Source organism: Tupaia chinensis, unplaced genomic scaffold (assembly GCF_000334495.1).
Source record: "Tupaia chinensis unplaced genomic scaffold, TupChi_1.0 Scaffold144814_1, whole genome shotgun sequence".
In the NCBI taxonomy this organism is placed as follows: Eukaryota; Metazoa; Chordata; class Mammalia; order Scandentia; family Tupaiidae; genus Tupaia; species Tupaia belangeri.
This window is the reverse complement of record NW_006204675.1, coordinates 59,931-66,647: the sequence shown is the minus strand read 5'-3', so window position 1 is coordinate 66,647 and position 6,717 is coordinate 59,931. Positions and strand designations below refer to the sequence as shown.

Below are 6,717 nucleotides of genomic sequence, written 5' to 3'. Positions count from 1 at the left end.
CCACCACCCATGCAGCCCCCTACCCGGTGGGCGCTGGTGAGTGCAGGTGCCGGTGGGCGCAGGCGCTGGGATGCCCGGAGGGCGCACGCTCTGCTTCTATCCCCAGTGACCTTGAATGTACTCGGTGCAAAATGCGGGGCGTGCTTGTAATTTCCCATGCTGTGCTGATCTTGGGAGAAACACTGGATGGTAAACTAACACAAACACAGACTTCTGTGCAAGTTTCACATTAGGTTGTTACAGACTAGTGGGTGGCCAGAACTGAGGGCTGGTGTGAGCTTGCGGGGCAGCTAAGAAAAATGGCAACAGTGGGCAACCATTTGGCGCCCCCACATTGCGGCCCCAGAGTGCCCTGCGTGGGGGCCATGCCAGGCAGGGGCGAGGCACCAGGTGTCCCTGGGGACGCAGTGCCAGACTGGCCAGCACTTGCAGCAGCAGACCCTCTCTAGGTCACAATGAGGTTGTAATCGTCAGTAATGCTGCCTAAAAAGACTTTGAAGATGGGTGGCTAGCTGTCAGTTGTAAAGTCCAGATCCAGGTGTTCGAGGCTCACACGTGGCACCTTGCGCATGAGGCTGCTCACCTCGCTCTCACCCAAGTGGGACCGCTTCACGCCTGATGCATGGGGCTCTGCACTTATGTAAAAATCATCTGACCCAAAGCCATAGCCTTCTTGCACATCCATGTACTGGCAGCTTCCAGACCCCTGCTTGCTCAGAGGTCCTGGGGCTCTTGGAGGGGCCATGGGGGCAGGGCCTGTTGAATTGGTGCCAAGATGCTCTGCCACAATTTTGCTAAACACCTCTGCACTCTTGGTCCAAGCATTGAGGTCCCACTGAAACTTCATCTCACCATGTGGCTCAACAAAATCCACAATCATCTTGAGAGCCCGATGCAGCTGGAAGTAAATCAACTTCTTGGACAGCAGCAGGGCTGTGTTGTTGTCACTCTCCAGAGCCCAAGAGGCAAAGTGCAGGATGTGCTCCTGGTGCTTCTGAATCTTGGTTATGGTCCAGTGCTGCCGCTCCAGGCACTCCTGTTGTCCCTCCGTCACCTTCTGGACATCATTGACCAGCACACGGCCTCGCTTATTCAGCTCCTTCATGATCTGCAAAATGGCCATCTTGACATCCACCTGCACACGCTTCTGCACATCAAACACCTGGCGGATCGAGCTGCGGACCTCCTTGATGTTCTTCTGCAGGGTGGCATGTTTGTCCCCAAGGTGCTTCACCAGGAAGGCCAGGAGTTTGCACTTGTTCCTCACCACATCCTCCAGGAACTGGTACTGGTAATCTTTGTGGACATTAAACTGGCAGTCCCAGCAGGTGAAAATGTCACAGTTCTCACAAAACAGCATGAGGGGTTCATGCTTGTACACGTTGCAATAGACTGTGCGCTCACCATTTCGAGCCTTGGCTGGACTCTGCATACACATGCATGGAGGGTGCAAGTGAGCAGACACACACACCCGGCGAGCCAAGTTCCACAGCCTGGAATGGCTTCTGGGGACCTTTACGAGTAACACCTCCCTCAGAAGCCATGTTGAAGGGATAAAAAGGCAAAACACACTCCAGTGTAAAAGAGCTGTCAGCAAGGAATGATGCTCATTGCTTTGTGGAAGAGTGTTGAAAGGATTGTAAACAAGAAAAAGAATTAAAACCAAAAGAGAGTATTTTATCTGGTGGAAAGGCTATGGGAACACAGAGGACACCTGGGAGCCAGAACACCACCTCTTGCACTGTGAGGAGTTTATCGACGAGTTCAATGGGCTGCACGTATCCAAGGACAAGAGGATCAGGCCAGGGAAACAGTCTAACACCTCCAAGCTCCTACATGACAGCCGGAGCCCACCGAGTGAGAAACTAACCCATAGGCCTTCAGAACCTAGGAAGAGCAAAGGGACTTCCCATAAATGAAAGGGCATCAACTGGGAAACAGTCTAACACCTCCAAGCTCCTACATGACAGCCGGAGCCCACCGAGTGAGAAACTAACCCATAGGCCTTCAGAACCTAGGAAGAGCAAAGGGACTTCCCATAAATGAAAGGGCATCAACTCTCCCCTATCTAAGCCAAAGAAGGGGTACTCAGGCAAGCCCCCTGCAGGGGGCGATTGAGCTGCCAAGACGGTGTCTTACAGGACTACCCCCAGCGGTTTGCAAATAATGCCCCTGAAAAAGGCTCAGAATGGGATGGAAAATAGGGACACCAGCTCTGAGAAGGATGAGAGGCACTTTGGAAATGGAAAATAGGGACACCGGCTCTGAGAAGGACGGGAGGCACTTTGGAAACGGGTTGCATCAGCCTGGCTTGGACTTGGACGATCATGTGGGAGAGCAGGATGTGGGTGATTGTGAAGTGAGCCCTGCAGCACTGGCAGAGAACGGGCTCTGCTCTGCTCTGACTAATGGGGGATTGAACCTCCACAGCCCTGCATAGAGAAAGCTGGAAACAGCTTGTCTTTGACAAGAGGCTCAGGTACAGCGTCCGCCAGAATGAAAGCAACTATCGGTTTTGAAATATTGTCATGCCGAAGGAAGAAGTGTTCACACACATCTTGCTGTCCAACCAGACCTCAGATAACAATGCACTGACACCTGAGATCACGAAGGAAGTCCAGCGAGCGCTTTGTAGCGCAGCCACAGATGACAGCAAACTGCTACTCCTCAGTGCAGTGGGGACTGTGTTCTGCAGCAGCCTGGATTACTCCTACCTAATTGGTCAGTTGTCCAGCAACCGAAGAAAGGAGAGCACTTGGATTGCCGAAGCCATCAGGGACTTTGTGAAGGCCTTTATTCAGTTTAAGAAACCCATTGTGGTGGCCATCAATGGGCCGGCCCTGGGCCTGGGTGCCTCCATCCTACCCCTCTGTGACATCATGTGGACCAATGAGAAGGCCTGGTTTCAGAAGCCCTATGCCACCATCCACCTCACACCCACTGGCTGCTCATTCTACACCTTCCCCCAGATCCTGGGTGTGGCTCTGGCCAACAAGATGCTGTTCTGTGGATGGAAGCTCACCGCCCAGGAAGCATGCAGCCGAGGGCTGGTATCCCAGGTCTTCTGGCCCACCATATTCAGCCAGAAGGTCATGCTGTGGGTCAAGGAGATGGTGTCCTGCAGTGCCATGGTGTTGGAGGAGTCCAAACTCCTTGTTCGGAGCTGCCTGAAATCAGTGCTAGAAGATGTGAATGAGAAAAAAATGCCTCATGCTCAAACAACCCTGGAGTTCCTCCAAGGGCCTGGATTCCCTGTTCAGCTGCCTGCAGGACAAAATTTATGAAGTCTGAAGAGCCCTGACTCACTTGGCCCAGTGTTCAAGGGCACCTGACTTTCATCTCTGCCTTTTGTTTTGAAAAATGGAGCCCAGGGTCTGCCCCGGTCAAGGAGTTTGTCAAGGTGTTTCTTTATACCAAGGGTTGTGTCCATTTCTTCATATCCTTTGGTTGCTCCTCATTGGTTTGATTTTGTGTAACAGTTGGGAAACGCAGTAGACCTAGTCTCTCCCACAAACCCACCCTAGCTGGCCAGAAAGCTCTCGAGGGCTCTCTCTTCCCAGAGCTCTGCCAGGTACCACTTCCTCTCCCCACTTGCTGAAATGCACCATCGTGGTCCAGGAAGGGGAAGACTGCTTTCCCCCAATCCTTCTGACTCAGGCTGTGTCTACACAGTGCCTCTGATTTGGAGACTTGGCTGTCATGGATCTCTCTGGTTAAGTGTCCATTGGGTGCCAGGGAATGTTCAATCTTAGGAAATGTCTAGACTGATGAGCAAAATGATTGTGTAGACCTGGCTTCAGTCTCCTCTCTGATGCAGATCTGTGTGACTATTAGGGCTTGGTCTTAAAACCCAATTTAGTGATTTACAAACCCAATATTGTACATTTACAAATGTTTTGTTAAATATATACTTTTAAAACAATGTAGTAAAATTCTGATAATTTATGTGTATTACATGTAAACCTAGTTTTGCAAAAACATAAACTACTAGGAAAATGTTGTTTTTTAATTGGACTTATTTTATTTATTTATTTTTGTTTATATATTCTGATGTCTATTGTTCACACAGATACTATTTTCATACTGCCCTGGACCAAATCCCATATAGGGTTCCTACTGTTGGGTTCATTCTAGCGATGAACCACATAGAAACACAATTCAGAAAGATTAATAGGAAGGATATCTGTGGCTAAAACAAATAGCTCTGCACCAGACTCTCTGTATAAAATTATTCTCCACAATGTCTTTGAAAAAACCCTGCTGTCTGCACAAAGGACAGTCCACCACAGAGCCATCACCTGCTGCGCTGTTGTCCCCCGAGCTGTTGGCAGCAGCGGTGCCGCAGGCCCGAGACAAGCGCTGCAGGCTGAATGCAGGCAGGGTAGCAGGCGCAGCTCCCACTCTGACCACAGGCACTCCTGGCACACACTGCAGTGGTCCAGCAACTCCAGCACCTTGCCACTGCCCCCCAGGGGCAACGAGGCTGAGGCAGATGCCAAACTGGCAGCTGAGCCCATGGCCTAAGGGGCGGTAGTGTGCTCCTCACCGCCCACCAAACCCTCATCCTGCCCGGGCTTCCACAGAGGCAGCAACGGTCCCCTCTGCTGCCGAGGCCACCATTCACACGCCACCGGTAGAGCCCAGGAAGGAAAAAAGCCACAGGGCTCACCACGCAGGCACAAATGCGCTAGCTGCCAACAGCTGGGCCACTGCCACCCTCGCAAGGCCAAGCACTGGGACTCACCTCCTGGGCCGTTGCCTGATGCCTGCAGAGCGCTGCCGAGATATTTATCTTGATACTCTTATGGGTACACAAATTTTATGATTAAAATTCCTTGCCAAAAAGCACAAAATGGGGGAATATAAGAATAAAATCCAACTGTGCCTGTTTAGCTCTGTAAAGATAACATTTAACTTTTGCCTTTTCACTTCTGTACTAAGCTGACGCCGCCTTTATGATAAAAGCCCTGAATTACGCAAAATCCAAGGACTTGCTCAGCTCCTTGCAGGACAGCTCAGCTCCATGCAAGAAGTCAGGTCCCTTATCTTACTTCCTCATTCTTTCCTCCCCTCACCCCACCGACATCTATATAACCTGAATGCCCCTTTGTTGGGGGCTTCACTCCCTACCGTGTCTTGCATGACCGAGACTGGAGTCCTAGCGTGCTAGCAATAAAGCCTCTTGTATTTTGCATCAAGAACTGACTTTTGTGGTTGATTTGGGTCGCCGTAGCACTCTCTGGACAAGGAGGATCATCCGGTTATTGGCAGGAACCTTTCAATACAACATGTAATATGTGACATATTACATGCATAGAAGCACATGGAAACATCAGGATTACAATATCCAGTTTCCCTGGGGTTACTTTGACATTGATACTCTTTAGAGTAACCTTCTTTTTTGAAATTTTTAATTATACACTTAAGGATGGTAGAAAATGTAGAAATTTAACTTTTTGTTGTCTATACTATTAGAGTTTTTATAACATAAATATTCTTGATATTCTTATCCCTTTTAAGTGTGATGGTTTTTAAAAGGCCCTCTTAGTTTTTGGATGGAGAGTTTGATGCTATAACCATAACGTAACCTCCCTCTGTTGGGGGTGTTTCTCTTAAGGGCAACGTGGCTTCTGGGGCTCTTTCTGTAGGCCAATTACAAGAACACAGTTTCTGGGTTTTTTGTTTGTTTTTTCTTTTCCTACAAAGCCCTCATCAAAGTGGTGTAGTATGCAGCAAAAGGGAACCTTAAGAGAACTATTTTTGTCTCATAATTTTTAGAATTACGACAAGAAAGGACACAGACATTTCAACATCTTCAGAGTAAAATTTGTGAAGAACCCGTTCATATGTAAGCTCAATAATCTACTGAAGGAGTTGAGGGATAGAACCAAGAAATATTTTCTTTTTTAAAAAAATGGTTTTGCTATAGGGCACACACACACACTCCAGGAAGACAGAGAGACACAGAAAGTGAGAAATCGACCTCCAGAGAGATGGCCATGCCACAATCCCTTCTCTTCCATTCTCCTTTTGGGATCTTGGGCAAGCAAGCACACACAACTGGCATGAGTTTAAGACACTAGATCCGGGATTTGAACCCTGGACAATAAAATTAGAATTGGATATGCTTGGTTGCTTTCTATTTTGACTAGTTCTGTTGTCTGGAAGAGGGAGCACTTTCATGAAACAACTCAGAGTGCCAACATAGAAAAGAATGTTTCTAGATTCTTTCTCTTCTATCATTGGGGTTTAGAAAGGGAGTTCTTGGTTGGTGGGGCTTAACAACCATGAAGCTAAACCCAGAGGGCCAATGCAGTTAGAGGTTGAGGTGCCTGGATGATGTTTTCTGTCCTGATTAGCACTAGGGTCTGGAAGGGGCAATCCTGTCTTGTGGTGCTGGGGAACAGGGTGGTAAGTGTGTGTGTGTGGGGGGGGGGGGGGGGGGGGTGGGGGGGTTGTTCACAGCCATGAAGCTGAACTCAGAGGGTCAACACAAGCAGAGGTACTCAGTCTTTTTCATTACAAATTTGGATCAATTATTTATTTGATGGAAAGTCTCAAAATTTGGGTTTGCATGGTTAGATTTAATTTTAAATTCTGGGTGCAAATATCATAGAAATAATTATTTTTGCAGTGCATCATTATCAAGATGCACATTCTATTTCATTTTTGGTGTCTCACTCTTGGAGAGCTGAATGTCAGTCATTTGGTTAAAGA

At 48.5% G+C, this 6,717-nt stretch overlaps 2 pseudogenes; one reads left to right on the top strand and one right to left on the bottom strand.

Annotated features, from left to right (window-relative positions):
* Positions 1-244: 244 nt before the first annotated feature.
* The window catches only part of LOC102495184 (transcription intermediary factor 1-beta-like), an 11,673-nt pseudogene continuing 5,200 nt past the window's right edge, over positions 245-6,717 (bottom strand).
* On the top strand, positions 1,499-3,291 carry LOC102492007 (chromodomain Y-like protein 2; annotated as a pseudogene).